The following is a 15,733-nucleotide window of genomic DNA, read 5'->3' as shown; positions in this document are numbered from 1 at the left end:
TTATAATTGTTCGATTAATTGATCAAGGAAAAGCATATAAGGACTGTTTATCCAAATGAAAGGATATTTTCGAGGGAGACATTACCCGCGGAAGTTGGTCATATTTGCACCAATCCTTCCTATGAAATTCTGAGAGAACTGACGCTTCTTTATTTAATCAACAATTCCTATTCACTAAGTGTATCGATGTATTTCATATCAATAAGTGTGCTGATATCGAATTGAAAGTGATATGAGAAATAAGTTATTGTAATGTATATGTTGTGCTTATCAGCCTAAAATAATTCACTTCAAATGTTTAAAAATTTATTATTTAATTTGGGCGCATTGGTCGAGGCCAAGTCGGTTTTTCTCAAACATCTGAAATGCGCGTGTGGACGAATTTTTTAGGAATGGATTACTTCCCTCCCCCAATATTTACTTGCGTAAGTAAAGCAATTACTTCTCTATCCTAGATCACTGTGCGGTTTCACCCTCTGTGTGCAGTTTTCCCTTACGACAGAATTGCAGCTACAAACATCAATAGCTAAACTTTGAATCTAAACAAAGGAGAAAGAAGATGCATTCAAATAATAGAACTATTTCAAGTCGCTTCAAAAGAACAATTGTCATGTCATTTAACAAATCCCGAAACCAGTAAGCTATGCCAGAAGGCACCAGGTGAAAATGGATCCAGGCATTCGGGAGACCTTGCCGATATCTGAATACTCGGGCGTTTCGGGCTGTGAAAGTGTTACCGAACCCGTTTATAATTTATTTATGATAGAGATGTGATAACTGATAAGTTTGCAGGCTTTGGAGAAAAAATTACAGGCAGAAGATTCGAAATACAGGCTCTCGTTTTAACTGTTGGTATGTTAATAAAAGATTATTTCCCTTCCTTCTAATTAGTAAAATCGTTTCAGAGCCTTTTGCTAAGTTTGCTTTGAAAAAGCCACTGCTTTATTTTGCCTGAAATAGGAAATGACCAGATATTTTTAACCCAGCAGCGAGAGGCTATAAGAGAATGCGTCAGCTGCCCGAGGGTGGAAATGTCGGTTCCGGAAAACTTCGCCATAAATCCTTCACACAGTCCCCCCCCCCTCCAGCAAGGACGGGGTGGACAACCGGGTCTCCTACCTATAGAAAGTCGGTTCCGGAAATCGTTCCCATGCCCCCTTATACACAAAATATAAGTGTGTTCAGAAACAGTGTTTAAGCTGTGGTTTCAAGAGTTCATGAAGAGTAGTTGCGGAGTTTGTTCCGAGTTTATGCTGCGTGTTTTGAAATAGCTCTCTAGTTGGTGTTAGCCATCCTCTTCAGATTATATTCTATATTCCTAATTTATTGTGCTTTTATGTTTTTATTTTCTGTTCAATTTATTTAGCCACTAGTGGTGGGGAATTGTGAGCGCTGAAAGAATACATCTTGTTACGTTAGTTCAAATAAAAAGGTTATTTAATCCTTCTTCTGTAATATCTGTTCTCCATTGACATAGCGAGAATTCTCTACGCAGTCGTTTCACGTAGGATTTACTGTGAATACTCCCGAAAATAACACGTAGGCTATCCAATAGAAGTATTCAAAACTGAGGATTCTTTATTTACCTTAAATAGTACTACATGAAACTGTCCTAATGATTACAAGAGAAGGCTTGAAACTATACAGCGGTTTCTTATTTCAACATACTTTAAAATGTATCAAAGTGGTAGACAAATCTTTAAATGAAAATGCCAGAATCTCAAGGCACGTCCCAGAAGATGGTCTGAAAGTTGTCTCAAGAAGTAGCAGGATCCAGAAAGCACAAGCTCTATTTAGGGTTTCGGTACTGAAACACAAACACAGATAGTAAATCTGAATTCAGATAGTAAATCTGAATAAAATACAAGCAAAATACGTGACTATTGGTGATGCATAAGTCACAGTTTTGAAAAAAGTTCTTTTTTTTAATATGCTTCACGCAATTTATTCTAGGATTACCCTTGGAGGAATAATAAGCAGACTGACTGTCTACGAGTTTTATTACTATCGGAATTCTCTTCTAGCCATATGCACATAGAAAATCAGAATACAATGTTGGTCCCTTGCAGCGATAGGAAGGAAGCTGCATATTTTTATGTTACCTCGTAGTTGTAGTCGTAGTCGATTTACTTTCGATTGTCATTCGAGTACGTTATGTTGTAAGGATCTTAAGTTTTACTAACGTTTATTTTATTTTAAATCTTTACTATCACTTCTTATTTTCTACTTCCGGCCAGAATTATAAGCGTGAAGGAGTTTATGCAAAGTTGTCTGGCGAACGCCAAGTATTTAAGTGTGGCCTTTTTGCCAAGCAGAGGAGAGGAAGCCGTGAGTTCGAAGCAGGCCGCTTACCTTAGAAGTTACGCAGTTGCTACTTTGCCTTCCAGGCCAGAGGTTTTAATCCTCTTGATAAATTAAACGTATTGTAGTGGTCACAGTCTCTGTGCTACATACGCTTCCTGTTATTATAAGGCCAATCTTATTCTAAAGTTAAATTAGAGTTTAGTTTTATTTTGATATCTTCTAAGTTAGACCCCGAGTGGAGGGTCATTGTATTCCGAAGTACGGAAGTCATTGTATATAAAGAAAAAAATAAAGGGTTTTGTATACCCTTCGTCTGTATCCTGTCTACTTACTACAATTAGTGAACATAGCTTTAGTAAGCTCTCTGTTCTAGTCAGGTCATTGTATGTTTCCGAAGAAGGTAAGAAGAAACATTGAACCTGATAGTGGCGCCCGACGAAGAATAACCATGGCCGAGTTTCAAGAAGAACCTGTGCTGCCTGCAGAAACAGCTCAGAATCCAGAAATGCCAGCTGCCGCCCTGGAAGGATTTGGGTATATTGTCCAGACCATGCGCGCTTCGATGAAACCGGAAGCAACGTTTAATGGAAACTCACAGGTAACCAGTTTTTTGGAAAAATTGGATGACCACTTCATGCTCTACCCCGTGCACGAGTTTCAAAAAGTTACCTTAGCTACCAGTGCTTTGAGGGGCCAAGCGCTTAACTGGTTCAAATGTATCGGCAGAAGTCTCTTGGGTCAAGCAGGAAGTCCCACCTATACCTACGAAAATTTCAAGACTGCCCTACTAAAAGCCTTCCCTGTTGTAAGGGATCGTGCGAAATTAGAAACAGAACTGTTCAGTATATATCAACAAAGAATGGAAAACCTCTCCAGGTTTATTTTAAGAAAAATTCACGTTTTCAAGCTCTTGTATGGAAACCGTCCGGATCCTGAAATAATTCAAGTGATTTTGCCGAGGTTACTACCCCAAGTGCAAGACTTTATTGAATTGAGAAATCCGACTACACTGGAAAAATTATTTGAGCTAGCAATCCAGTTTGAAAGTAGAAGAACGGCGGACGTCGAAAGAAGACGCCAATATCAACAGCGAAACCAATTTGGTACGCCAAGACTACAGCAAACTCAAGCACATGGCTACGGAGAAAAAGCGAATCAGTGGGCAAGGAAACCCGAGCATTCAAAAACAGCCGGCGAACGTCGACAGTTCAATAGCAACCCAGGAAAAAAGTCTCAAGGCCAGTGGAGAAAGAAGGAAAGCACCGAAAGAAAAAATAATTTAAACTAAAACGGATTTCTGCTGACGAGAGGGTGCGGAAATCCGAAGGCCACGAAAACCCCTCTTCCTACAAGTTAAATACAGTAATGGTGAAAAATTTAACTCTTCCGAAGATTGAAGTCTTGGTAAATAATATCCCGGCCACCGCACTCCTGGATACCGGCGCGCAGTGTTCCTGTGTGGCAGAAGTCTTTTTTAGAAAGTATTTTCGCAAATACCGCATATATAATGCGGATAATACAACAGTATTAGCGGCGCAAGGAGAACAATGTAAGTGCATAGGTAAAGTACCTTTGTACATCCGTATCAAGGACGAACAAGTAAAGGTGATGTTTTTTATAGTAAAGAATTTGCAAGCACACTTAATACTAGGAATAGACTTTCTTTCAGACGCACAAGCTACACTGGATTTTAATGAAGCGTCTCTTAAGCTGACGATGAAGCCAGTGCGTGTAGAAAAGGTTGAACCGCCAAGGGTAAATCTCGACCACCTGCCTAATGACGAGCAAGATAGAATCCGACAAGTGGTAAGTGAATTTGCTTCCTTATTTAGTGATATTCCAGGATTTACCCAGGTTACTAACCATAGTATTGACACCGGAGATGCATTGCCGGTTCGTCAAAAACCATACCGGTATGATAAGAATAAGGAAAAAATTATAGAATGGCATATTACCGATATGCTACGTAAAAAGATCGTAACGCCTATCTCAAGTAGTTATGCTAGTCCGGTGGTTTTATGTAAGAAAAATAATGATTATCCTTTGGAGCATCCAAAAAGGTGGAGATTCGCTATTGATTACCGTAAATTAAATTCCATAACGAAATATCCGGTATATCCGTTACCGATTATAGAAGAAATTTTAAGGAACATAAAATCAACCAAATTTATGACAACTTTAGACTTAACGAATGGTTATTTTCAAATAGGGATCAGGCCTGAGGACGTGCCTAAGACTGCTTTTATAACCAAGTCTGGCACTTATGCATTTTTGCGAATGCCGTTTGGCCTTTCAGGCGCCCCAGCAACATTTCAGCGATGCATGGACATTGTGTTAAGACCTGTTCTCGGAAAGTCCACATTTATCTATTTAGACGATATCATTATTACTAGTGATAATCTAGACCAACATGTACAGGATTTAAGACAGGTGTTTTCTTTATTAAATGAGGCCGGTCTAAAAGTTAATGTCGAAAAATGCAAATTTGCAGCCCCTGAATTAAAATATTTAGGTTACAAAATATCGCAAAAAGGGATCGAGACAGATGAATCAAAAATAATCGCGGTACAAAAGTATCCCACTCCAAACACGGCAAAGAAGCTCTCTTCTTTTCTAGGACTTTGTTCATATTATAGGTCCTTTATAAAAGATTTTGCGGCTATCGCTGAGCCATTGTTAAAATTAAAAAGGAAAAAGGCAAGATTCTCGTGGACGGCCGAAGCCAATAGTGCTTTCGAAAAATTAAAACAAGCATTAACGCAAGCCCCTGTGTTGAAATTTCCTGAAAAGGATGAAAATTTAGAAATTTCAGCGGATGCTTCGGATTATGCGGTAGGAGCGGTACTTTCGCAAAATCAGCAGCCAGTAGCATTTTTTAGCCGAACTTTAAATCAAACACAAAGAAACTATTCCGCGACCGAGAGAGAGGCACTTGCAGTTCTGTTAGCAGTGCAAAAGTTCCGAGTCTATTTTGGAAAGGCGCCGATAACAGTATATTCTGATCATGCGGCGGTAACTAGATTGTACTCTGGAAAAAATTTATCCCCAAGGTTAATAAGATGGGCACTCAAGCTGCAAGAATATAATCTGGTAATCAAGCATACCCCCGGAAAGGAAAATATCGTAGCAGATGCCCTGTCACGAATTAAATTAGACGAACAGGGTAATACCGTAAAAGTTGCAATGCTGACAGCGTGTACAATAAATTCCCGAGAAACTGTAATAACCGAACTGGGTAAGGATCCTGAGTTTGGAAGTATTTATGAGTATTTGAAGGATCCTGAAAATTTTAGCCACCAAGATATTGTGGCGATAAGAAATAGGGCGGCCCATTACGAACTAATAGATGGTCTATTATTTTATACAAAAACTACGAATTCCAACAACGAATTTCGACCTGTTATCCCAGCTAGTCTTAGATTAAATATCCTGCAAGAGCTCCATGACAGCCCTTTAGCTTCTCATGCTGGTATTCGAAAAACTACTCAACGCGTACGCGAGGCAGTCTACTTTCCTGAACTGCAAAAGTTAACAAGGGCGTATGTCCAGTCCTGCCCAACATGTCAAGCCGTTAATTATATTAATTTCCGCCCGGCCGGGTTTCTAAATAGTATTAAATCCGAATTTCCAAATGAAATAATCGGCATCGATTTATTGGGCCCTTTCCCAAAAAGTCAGTTAAACAAAAGTCGCTATCTCCTTGTTATAGTTGATCATTTTAGTAAATGGACCGAAATTGTTCCCTTAAAACGAGCCTCCGCGAAATTAGTTACCGATTCTATTTTAAATAAATATATTTTAAAATACGGGGCGCCCCTAAAAGTTATATCGGATAATGGTCCTCAATTTGTAAGTAATATATTTGAAGACATGTGCCAAAAACTGGGCATACGTCATTTAAAAATGGTCCCGTATCGGCCGCAATCAAATATAGCGGAACGGGTCAATAGAAATATAGTGAAAATTATTCGTAGTTATGTTAAAAATTTTCATAAAAGCTGGGATAACTATGTCAATGAATTTGCTTTCGCCCTTAGGACCGCAAAACATGATACAACGGGCAAAACTCCTGCTGAGTTATTTCTAGGCAGAAAGATTATAACACCGTTAGATAAATTATTTTATGTGCAACAAAGAGCCCCAGAATTTAAAATGGGTGATATAGAAAAACTAATTAAGGAAGCAAAGAAGAATACGGAAGTAGCACAAAGAAAACAGAAGCTCTATTATGATTTGAAACGACGGGGAGTAACTTATAAAGTAGGGGATGAAGTACTAAAAATTAAGCATTCACTTTCTTCAGCACCAGAAGATAAAACTGCCAAATTTTTCCCACGCTTTGAAGGACCATATGTTATAGAAAAAATAACTCACGCTGTTGTAGTATTAAAGGCAAGAAATGGCGAAACCTGTTCCGCAAACATTGACCAGATAAAACCATTCTATGACCGTAATAAAATGCAAATCTTTTCAGATCTTTTGCAGGATCCGGTACGGCAGACACCGCAGGTACAAGTTCCAGAGGTGGGAAAACGACAAGTACAAGGGCAAGCCAATGAGAGACAGAAGCAAGTGAAAAGAAAATTGCCCCGCGGAAAAATTGAAGGTACAAAGAAAAAGAAGTCGTTCCACCGTCCAAAAAACAGAGTTCACGAACACCCCCAGAATGAAGAAGGGAGAAGGACGACGTATGTGGAAAAGACCGGGAGAAAGGACGGCAACTATAACCCGGCTGTGAAACGGAAGATTGACTCATCCGACAGAACTCTCCGCAGCAAAAGTCGCCGAACTGCGGAAGGGCCATCAGCGGCGGAGGAAAAAGTACAAGAAAAATTTGAACGGCCAACAACGAGGTCCAAGCAGGATCACGACAGAAGTTTCCCGGTTCCACCAAGACCAGCTGCCTTCAAACGGCCAAGACCACAAGCAGAGGACAGAAGGAAGATGTTCAAGGGTGGCCGTAGTGGTGAAAAACGGAAGCTTCCAGAGGAAAGCACTGAAGGGCGAGCCCGTACAAGAAGGAGGATCAACCAAGCAACGGTCTGCAGCACCTTTAAAGACTGGGCCCAGAAAAGGATGTCTGAATATTACAAAGATAAGTAAAATTTTGTGTTACTTTACAAACTTAAGTTAATCTTTCATTCTTACTGCAAGTGGCAGATTTGAAGAAGTTTTACCTCATGCGAGGTCTACCTTTATCGCCAAAAGGGCGAGAAATGAGTTGTGACCGATTTTCTTATTATGTTTTTCAATTACTCGCGCGTAAAACTAAAGTTGATGTATAATAGCGTTGTATAAAGACTTAAATATTGTAAAAAGTTATTGTATAAATTTTATTTAAAACATTCTAACAAGAAAGAAGTTTTAGTCTGAAAGACTTTTTGAAATGTAGTATTATTTCAATGTAGAAAGAATTGGCACTTGCTTTGAAAAGAATAGAAGTTAACAATGTACTACTAATGTATGTTTTCAAATGTGTAAAATTAACGGCATCTTGATATGTTCTTGTATACATGTGAACTGTTATTTTGAATGTTTAGAAATACCGTGATATGGTAAAAGTGAAAGTAATGTTAAAAAATTTGTTATTCGTGTGACTGTAAAGATTAAATCATGGTGAAGATGTGTTAAAGGTTGAATGATGTAGTTAGGCTCTCTGACGCTACACTTTAGAGTTAGCCACTTTCAGAATAGTACCTCAGGGTCTAGAGTTGAAATTAGGGTGTGTTAAGAGGTCTCGTATGTTGAATTTTAACACGTTAGTGTTTTGATTGTAGGAGGAAGTGTTGAACACATAGACAGAAACACATTCGTGTTTGGTGTTTTTACAACACATGTCAGAGAGCACGGGGAGAGATAATTAAAATAGTCATGAATGAAATAAGAATGTTAAGAAAAGTATATTCTATATGTTATTTACAATGTCATTCTGTAACATTTCATTAAACTAGTTTTCCTTCCAGATCTCTGGAAGGAACCAGAATTGAATAAAGCTCCTGTTTTGATGCAGTACAGATGAAAAAGAAAAAAGATTGTTGTATATTCCGGGAGCTGCTATTGTAACAAATTTCTTTCTTTTAAAATTTTCTAGTTTCTAGCTAAGTTATGTTTGTAAAAGTTTGGCCTCGCGTTAGTTTCTAGAGCTAAAAGTTTTCAACAAGGTCGTTTTAGACCTCAGTTTCAAACTAATTAACTCTGGCGGGAAGTATGTAAGGATCTTAAGTTTTACTAACGTTTATTTTATTTTAAATCTTTACTATCACTTCTTATTTTCTACTTCCGGCCAGAATTATAAGCGTGAAGGAGTTTATGCAAAGTTGTCTGGCGAACGCCAAGTATTTAAGTGTGGCCTTTTTGCCAAGCAGAGGAGAGGAAGCCGTGAGTTCGAAGCAGGCCGCTTACCTTAGAAGTTACGCAGTTGCTACTTTGCCTTCCAGGCCAGAGGTTTTAATCCTCTTGATAAATTAAACGTATTGTAGTGTTCACAGTCTCTGTGCTACATACGCTTCCTGTTATTATAAGGCCAATCTTATTCTAAAGTTAAATTAGAGTTTAGTTTTATTTTGATATCTTTTAAGTTAGACCCCGAGTGGAGGGTCATTGTATTCCGAAGTACGGAAGTCATTGTATATAAAGAAAAAAATAAAGGGTTTTGTATACCCTTCGTCTGTATCCTGTCTACTTACTACAATTAGTGAACATAGCTTTAGTAAGCTCTCTGTTCTAGTCAGGTCATTGTATGTTTCCGAAGAAGGTAAGAAGAAACATTGAACCTGATAATGTGTCATACCCCTCGAACAGTGTAAGATGATGTGAGAGGGTTATGTTAGCTATCAATTTTGACTGATATTTAAGAAACGGTAAAGTAGTGAAAATATTGTCTAACAGAAAATTAACGGGAATAGCAACAAAGTGCCAGGAAAAAGAAAAAAAGTTATGTGCTTAGTGTGATTAAGATTAAAAAGTTACGATGAGTAATAAGAATTAACGTAAAGAAAATTTCGAAGGAAGAAACTTTATCAGCATATTACTATAATCATAGATGAAACTACAGAAATGAAGAATGTATTTTTGTGAGATGAAATATGATAATTAAAAGTATATCAGCTAAGGATTCACACTTCTAACATGTCCCTTGAGTGACTGGAAGGATTATGTTAATTTATCTAAGAGATAAATTTTCAGTTAAAATTCCTTTCCTGTCTTCCTGAATTTCAACTTACAACTTCCTGCCAGACCGTAGTTTTAGAATCGCAACTGAATGCAAATGAAGAGAAGTACTTAACGTGAAGTTCTACTGACTTCGTTAGAGAGAACTAGTAATTCTGGCTAGCGCGCGTCCGCCCTTTTAGGCTACTTTCTCTTAACCTATTATTGAGCCCACCAGCGGCCGAGCGGTAACGTCGCTGAACACTGGTAGTTCGGCCCGAGGTTCGAATCCCGTGAACGGGCTGGCTGCATGGGTGTTTTCATGGTTTTCCCCATGTGTAACGTGTATACGAGCCAGTTTCTTAAAACGTCCTCCATAAAGGCATCCCTCCCTTAAGGCAGATAGCCCTCGAGTGCATTGCCGTAATCTAATAAACCAAACCTTAAGCTATTATTACGCCCGGCCGTACTTAGGCCCTTGATAGCTTCGCCGTTATTTACAACTAAGGGGTCAACTCTGTTAGAATTCTGATAGCTTCGGCTATATATTTTTAGTTAAGATTAGTTTAGTTCTTACTTTCCTAAGTTCAAGCCTGAGTGACGGCTTTATTGTAAAACTCCAAGACGGACTTCTGTTAAACTTTATTGGAATAATAAAGGGTAATTTCACCCTTCTTAAGTGTTGTTCTCTATTTCACGACTTCAAGCGATTATTCGCTGATCATTTCTTAAGATTCTTCAACTTCAACTGTAACTTAAAAGTGCAAAGGCACAGAATCGTACATGATAATCGACAGAGCAACGATATAAGACAGTGATTTATTCTATGTTAGTAAAAGAAGGAATGTGAGCGTGGAAACTCCATCTTCAGATTATTTGGAGATTCCATATCCGATTGGGATGTTTGTGTTGTTTTGTGCGAAGGATGCTCCTGTCTACTAATATTTAAGAAGATACTATTCCTAAGTGTCTTCGTTAAATCCGGGTTCCATAGTTTGTGTTTCAGTACCGAAGCCCTAAATAGAGCTTGTGCTTTCTGGATCCTGCTACTTCTTGAGACAACTTTCAGACCATCTTCTGGGACGTGCCTTGAGATTCTGGCATTTTCATTTAAAGATTTGTCTACCACTTTGATACATTTTAAAGTATGTTGAAATAAGAAACCGCTGTATAGTTTCAAGCCTTCTCTTGTAATCATTAGGACAGTTTCATGTAGTACTATTTAAGGTAAATAAAGAATCCTCAGTTTTGAATACTTCTATTGGATAGCCTACGTGTTATTTTCGGGAGTATTCACAGTAAATCCTACGTGAAACGACTGCGTAGAGAATTCTCGCTATGTCAATGGAGAACATATATTACAGAAGAAGGATTAAATAACCTTTACATTTGAACTAACGTAACAAGATGTATTCTTTCAGCGCTCACAATTCCCCACCACTAGTGGCTAAATAAATTGAACAGAAAATAAAAACATAAAAGCACAATAAATTAGGAATATAGAATATAATCTGAAGAGGATGGCTAACACCAACTAGAGAGCTATTTCAAAACACGCAGCATAAACTCGGAACAAACTCCGCAACTACTCTTCATGAACTCTTGAAACCACAGCTTAAACACTGTTTCTGAACACACTTATATTTTGTGTATAAGGGGGCATGGGAACGATTTCCGGAACCGACTTTCTATAGGTAGGAGACCCGGTTGTCCACCCCGTCCTTGCTGGAGGGGGGGGGACTGTGTGAAGGATTTATGGCGAAGTTTTCCGGAACCGACCTTTCCACCCTCGGGCAGCTGACGCATTCTCTTATAGCCTCTCGCTGCTGGGTCCGGCGCAGACCACCACGTGGGCCCCCCGGGCAATTGGCCTCGCTCGGGCTTGGCTTCAAGCAAACTGTGTCCGGCCAATAAGCCCTCGGGCGTCGACCAGGGGAAACTCCGCTCTGAGATCACAGGGAATAGAGCCACCGGTTAGCGGTGGTCTGGGTTCAGGCTCGGCAGGGACAGTAATGGTACTGTCAGGTCTTGAACCCGGCTGTGTGTAAGCGCAATATCGCCAATAGGTTTCTAACGGCGGGCGCATAATCCTAATACTACTCACTTAGATTTTGTATACTTATGCCTTTCGTAGCTGCAAGTTTAAGAACGTAAAATTATTTTATCCATTACAACATGGGTTGGGCTAAAACTATAGAGCAAAAAATAAATTTTAATTTGTTTGCATTTAATAACATTGATGTCCTATGACATCTATCTTTCTTTTATTTGCAATGTTGCTGTGCAAAGCTGACGATTTGAAAAAGTCAGCAAAGAAAAATATAAAAGATCTCTTACGAAAATCATCGTTTTCTTCCACTGTAATAAAAATCTATTATTAAACCTGCTTACACTTTACGCATCTCTATTCTGTCATTCAAAGAACGATATAAAACTTATATCGATAAACAAAAACACACAGCCTTTTCCACTTTCGAGTGAATAAAGTCCTGAACAGCAAAGATTGCTGGAATCAACATTGTTTCAATTTTTCGCTTGAAATATTACCAGTATTTTATATTTTATCCCAAATTCTGAAGTGTGTGCTTTCCGCTTAAAAAGAAAAGAGAGATGAGAAAAAAAAAAAAAAGCATTCCAGTTTCCTATATTTTAGGATTACATGCAGAGGGAAATGTTTTTTGTACTTTGTTTTGTTCTAATGTAGATGCCAAAGAAATTCAAGACTGTGTTTTTATGCTTTGATAACAGATGACGAAGACGGCTTAAAATAGAAATATGGTTTCGTAAAAACGGAATCTTTCTGAAAATGCTTAGCTGGCTTTCCTGAAATACTTCTTTTATCAGACAATCATAAATGGTACAAACTTAAAGAGAATTTTCGGTGCTGGGAGACGCATTTTAAGAAATCATATCTTCTTTCAGATTAGATAAAGACATGTTTTAAAGCTTGGAGCATTTAAAACATATTTTCAGAGTCATGAATGCGTACTAGAGATGACCACAGCTGATCTTTTATGGAATCTGATCAGAACTTTCACTCACTGAAACTAATCGTTTCCGTTTCAAGACTCATCGCTTTCTGACAATAACGTTCATGAAAAAGATCCAGAAGAATGGGCGAATCAAGAGCTGTTAAAGAGGATGCAGAGAATGGAACGAGCACTGGGAATGGGACAGGTTAGCGAGATTTGAGTGAACAAAGAAAAGAATCGAGCCAGCCGTTCTATCTGAACTATCGACTCAATCAATGTTGACTCCCTGAACAGATTTTTCGTAACTGTAGTTCTGAGATTCTCTAAAATTTCCTTTCAACATGAAACAAACATTAAATTTCTGGAATGAAACTTTTCTAAAAGTTGGGAAATGATAAAAAAATTAAACTCATTTTTAACATTTTTTCTCTCCTAAAATGAAAAACTGCAATGCTTCCGATTAACTTCCGCTCTTTTGTCGTCATCTGGTTTTTGCTCTCTCAGTAAAGTGAATCATTTCGTGAACGGATAGCTGATCTCGATTCCTGGCACTCCGTGAACTATAAAATAACTTGTAGGGTTTATGTTTAGTTTAACTAACATTTATTTTAAGTTTAAACTATCTTTCCTGTCAAGCCTTACTTTCCCCTGGAATTGCCAGTGCCAGAGTATGTAAATTTTAGTAGAACGCGCAAGGATTCAAATTATCAGCGGAAGTATTCTGAGTTAAATAGAAAGGAAACGAGTTCGAAAGTGTGCTTTCTTGCTTCACGAGTGTGGAAGTGGCTAGTTAGAAATTGAAGAACCACGCGTTTCGGCCTGTGTGCTTGCGTCGGCAAATTGTTAATCTTTCAACGTAATATTCAGAGTTTGCTGAATTATCAGCGGTATTTTAGAACGCGGTGAGGTTAGTTACGTTTAGAGAGCCTCGTAGTTAGTCACTTGTTATTATCTCTTTTTAGTTTCTTATTTTTATTTTACCGCTGGGTCGGCGTAGTTTGTGAGCGTCAAGAGCACGCATTTGTAATTTCTAAAGTTGAATAAAAAGGGATTTAAACCCTTCTCAAGACTTTGGTCTATTTCCAGCTCTCAGCAGTCACCACTTTGTTGCGTGGAGGTTGGAAGCGCGCAACTTTACATTGGTGCCCAAACACATGTCGAACTGAAATGGCCGAAAATTGGATTGAAGCTTCGGGACAACAACAAGAAATGGCAAGCCAATTGGAAGGATTTGGATACCTGGTCCAGACGATGAGAGCGTCAATTAAGCCAAACGTCAATTTCGACGGAAAAAATTCGGTGGCAATATTTATAGAAGGCCTAGACTATCATTTCCAGTTCTACCCTGTGCCTGAAAGACAAAAAGTTGCCATCGCCACATCCGCACTAAGAGGACAGGCCGCGCTATGGTGGAAGAATATAGGCAAATTTTTATTAGGGGAATTCGGAGGCCAGACATATACATTTGAAAATTTCAAAAAATCGTTATTAAAGGCCTTCCCCATAGTGAAAGATCGAGCAAGGCTAGAAGCCGAACTGTATAGTTTTTATCAACGGAATATAGAAGAGTTGACGGACTTTATTCTGCGAAAAATTAAGCTGACGGATATGCTGTATGGGAAGAAACCCGACGCGGAGATTATTGAAATAATCTTACCAAGATTACAACCTGCTGTTCAAGACTACTTCGAAATTAGAAACCCAAGCACATTGCAGGAGCTCTTCGAATTGGCGGTGAAGTTTCAAAATCGCAGAATAGCGGAAAAAGCTAGAGGGGCATCGTATTCTCAAAGTACCCGAAGGAAATCTTCAAATGAGCAAACCAGAAATGCAAACCGCTCTTATGGAGGAAAGAGCTATCAAGCTAACTCATCGAACCTCGAAGGTCAAGGCCCAAAAAGAAAATTCGAAAATAAACATCCGCGTACCCAGAAGGCAGCAGTTGAAAGGAAAGCTTTAAACGAGAAGAGGGGCCTGTGAAAGCGAGGGTCCAGACCCCGGAAGTTTTAAAAATCCCTCAAAAAGACACTTAAATACGGTCATCGTAAAGAACTCACATCTACCAATTATTATAAGTCCTGGTTGGCGATGTTCCAGTAGAAGCCCTCATCGATACAGGAGCAGAAGGTAATTTTATGAGTGATACATTTTTCAAGAAGAATTTTTATAGGTTACGATGTCAGGTCCTGCAATCAATGTCAGTTAATAAATGATATTAATTACAGCCCGGCCGGGTACTTAAATAGCATTTGCGCTACATTTCCGAATGTGGTGTTGCTGACCGTGATCGTATAAAAGTAATTATACTAAGAGTATCAAATGCGAATCAATTTCGCGTAAACAGTTAAACTAAAAATTTAGTGGTTAGTACATTGCATGAATTTTAATAATAAGAATAAAATGACTTACCCAATAAGGCATGCATGAGTCATTAGCTATCTTTTAAATATACATTTATTAAATCACAAAAACACACATCTTTTGATTAGCCTAGATAAATCACAAAAACACACTTTTCTTGATTAGCCTATATTCGATATGTTATAAGAAAAAAACACATTCACGAATGCCCTTCGGCATGTCCTACTCGTTAGTTCTACGGGACTGTCACAGCGTTAATTTTTTACGGTATATTGCAATTTCTAATCCTGATGCATCAATGGCACATTACTTATCAGCAAGAACTTAATTACTTGCAAGAAGCTTAATTAATATGCAGTGCAATTACTCGTGATAGAAGAGATCAAATTTCTGGTAGATAGGCTTGAAATTGGCGCACATGGTCGTCACTTCGAAACATCCAATTGTCAGGATTATACACGTTGAGTCACAGCACAGGAACAATTTTTACCTCGCAGCCTAATCAGTAAAATTTACCTGAATTCTTATATTCTTCGTACAAGAACATATTTTCTCCCCCATCTTATGAAAATGGACATCAGATCGAGTACCGTGGACGATGGCGAGAGCTGTATGTGTGTGGCCCGAAGGCCCACACACTCGTTAACACGACGACAGGCAGAAAGAGGAAGACAAAACCAGTCCTTCCAGTTTTTATCCACTGCGATGCACGTGGCAGGGCGCGATAACGATTTAAGAATCGATACAGCTACCGTGTTCACTGTGAGAATTCTGTGTTCTCACACCGAATGAAATTTTAGGCATAGATCTTCTTGGTCCTTTCCCCCAGAGTGAGTTAAAATAAATCGTTTTCTTTTAGTAATTGTAGGTCATTTTTCAAAATGGACAGAAATTGTTCCACTTAAACGCACGTCAGCCAAAACAGTCGCAGATGCATTCTTACACAG

This window comes from Stegodyphus dumicola, chromosome 3 (assembly GCF_044657685.1).
Source record: "Stegodyphus dumicola isolate Sdum_Otavi_A_Nest chromosome 3, ASM4465768v1".
NCBI classification, from domain to species: domain Eukaryota; kingdom Metazoa; phylum Arthropoda; class Arachnida; order Araneae; family Eresidae; genus Stegodyphus; species Stegodyphus dumicola.
This window is presented reverse-complemented; position numbering follows the sequence as displayed.